Source organism: Chenopodium album, chromosome 4 (assembly GCF_948465745.1).
Source record: "Chenopodium album chromosome 4, dcCheAlbu1.1, whole genome shotgun sequence".
In the NCBI taxonomy this organism is placed as follows: domain Eukaryota; kingdom Viridiplantae; phylum Streptophyta; class Magnoliopsida; order Caryophyllales; family Amaranthaceae; genus Chenopodium; species Chenopodium album.
The window spans coordinates 4208931-4211596 of record NC_137837.1 but is presented as its reverse complement, the minus strand read 5'-3'; positions in this window follow the sequence as shown (position 1 = coordinate 4211596).

Sequence of the window (2666 nt, the reverse complement as noted above, 5' to 3'; positions counted from 1 at the left end):
GCTTCACTCATAAGCCCTATCTTGCAGTAGCCTTCAATCATCATAGTGTAAGTTTTACAATCAGGTTGCATACCTTTCTGCTGAAGAACAGAGAAAAACTTAGCTGCATCTTCAAGTTGCTCAGCCTTACAAAAGTAGTGGATTAGGATACTGTAAGTGATAACATCCGGATTTACACCAGTAACCTCCATATCTTCAAGTAAGGCCAACGCCTCAGCAGACTTTGCAATTTTGCACAAGCCAAGAAGCAACGAATTATATGTGACAACATCAGGAGTAACCCCGTGAGCTTGCATATTTGTGAACAACTGATGTGCACATGTAAGTCTCTTGGCTTTACACAAGCCAACAATAAGAGTGTTGTAGGTAGCAACATCCAGAGTTATCCCCTTCTGAACCAATTCATTGAATATGTTGAAAGCCGTTGCTAAGTCATTATTAAGAATATATCCACGGATGATTGTAGCATAGGAATAACCATTAGGGGGACAACCATCTTCTTCCATTCTGCTGAATAATTGAGAAGCTTTACTCATAAGCCCTTTCTTGCAGTAGCCTTTAATCATCATATTGTAAGTTTTACAATCAGTTTGCAGACCCTTCTGCCGAAGAACAGAGAAAAACTTAGCTGCATCTTCAAGTTGCTCAGCCTTACACAAGTGGTGGATTAGGATACTGTAAGTGATAACATCAGGATTTACACCATTACCCTCCATATCTTTAAGTAAGGCCACTGCCTCAGCAGAGACTGCACTTTTGCACAAGCCAAGAAGCAACGAATTATATGTGACAACATCAGGAGTAACCCCGTGAGCTTGCAAATCTGTGAACAACTGACGTGCAAGTGTAAGTCTATTGGCTTTACACAAGCCATCAATAAGAGTGTTATAGGTAACAACATCCGGAGTTATCCCATTCTGAACCATTGCATTGAATATTTTGAGAGCCTTGTCAGTATTCTCGAGTTTGTTACATCCATATATCATAGTGTTAAAACTCACAAGATCAGGCTTACAACCATTTATGGTCATGTTCCCAATCAGCTTTTCAGCATCTTCCATCCGGCCACACAAATAATAACCATCAAGTAAAGCATTGTAAGCAACGACGTTTGGAGTCACACCTATGTCAATCATGCGCTGCAATGTGGCTTGTGCAACATCAACCTCACCCTCTTTGCAAAACATGTCAACCAACATACAGTAGGCCTTAACACCTGGTGCCATGTTACTATCTAACATCTCAGTCAACACACGCTTAGCCTCATCCCGAGAGCCGGAATTATAGAGGCCGCGAACCAAGGAGATGTGAGTGTCAACATAGGGTTTGATGCCCTCATTTCTCATAGCATTGAACAAGTCATGTGCCTCTTTAACAAGCCCTTTTTTACAAAGACTATCAATAATAGTAGTGTATATGACAAGATTAGGCTTACAACGACCTTCTAATTGCATTTTCTTAAACAAATTGAGAGCAAATGTATTACGACCAGTCCTACAAAACCCCTTGATCATAGCACCATAAGTTACAACATCAGGTTGAAAACCCAACTTGACAATCCTATCAAACAAAAGAGTAGCTTGAGGGAACTCATCATTATTGACATAGCCATTGATTAAGGTGTTAAAGGTAAAATCATCAGGAGAATAACCAAGCTTAATCCTTTTACCAACAAGAGAAAACCCGAAATCGACCCGATCCAGATGACAGTAAGAATCAGCAACAATGTTGAGGGAAAATTTGTTAGGAGTAACGCCGAGAAAGTCAAGGCGTCTGGAGAGAGAAACAATGGTGGAATAAGGATGAAGGTGCTTCAATTTGGAAATGGAGTTTAAAAGCTGACTGAAAACAGCAATAGAAGGAAGAGGGTGCAAAGAAATCAAATCATGGAAGAGAGTAAGAGGAAGTTTGAGATCAGAAAAACCTAAAACGCACCTTTCAATAATTGAATCGAGATAAACATCACCAGTGATGCGACCGGTTTTGTTAGCAATCAGAGTTGCGGATCTGACAAAGGAGTTGGGCTGCATATTTGACATTGTTGCTGCTCAATACTACGACTACTGTATTTCCCTAGGATTCAACTCCATTCAAGTGGAGAATGCCCCCATAGTTTAGTAAATTAGTAGATAAAAATTAGGGGTATATAGGTAATTGTACAAAAACTCAAAAAGAAACAAACGCCTAATTTTGGAACACTCGATGAGGAATATTAAGTACTTTAACTTTTTTTTGAAAAATTAAGTACTACCTCCGTTAATAATTATGTGCAAGAAATGAATATTTTATGTCTTACAAATAATATCCCTTTGTTGCACATAATAGTTAAAGGAGGTAGTATTTAACTTTGGAAAGGAAGGAGTAGTACTATATTAATTTATGAATTATGATGTATGACAAAATTTATCATAGATTAGTGTATTGAATATTGTACGAAATATCATTTACTCCGTATAATTTTCACTTTTATCTTCTTACTAGGTTAGAAGAAATAAAACCCATCCGATACACGGTTTATATAAAACGTATATAAGAATTATGCACCTCAATGTAGGTCATTTGGCCTCAAAATAAAAATACGTAGGATTTAATTTATTAGTATTATATTTAAAATTCTAGGATAAATTGATAAGTTTTAGTTGTAATGTGAAAGCTTTCAGCATTTA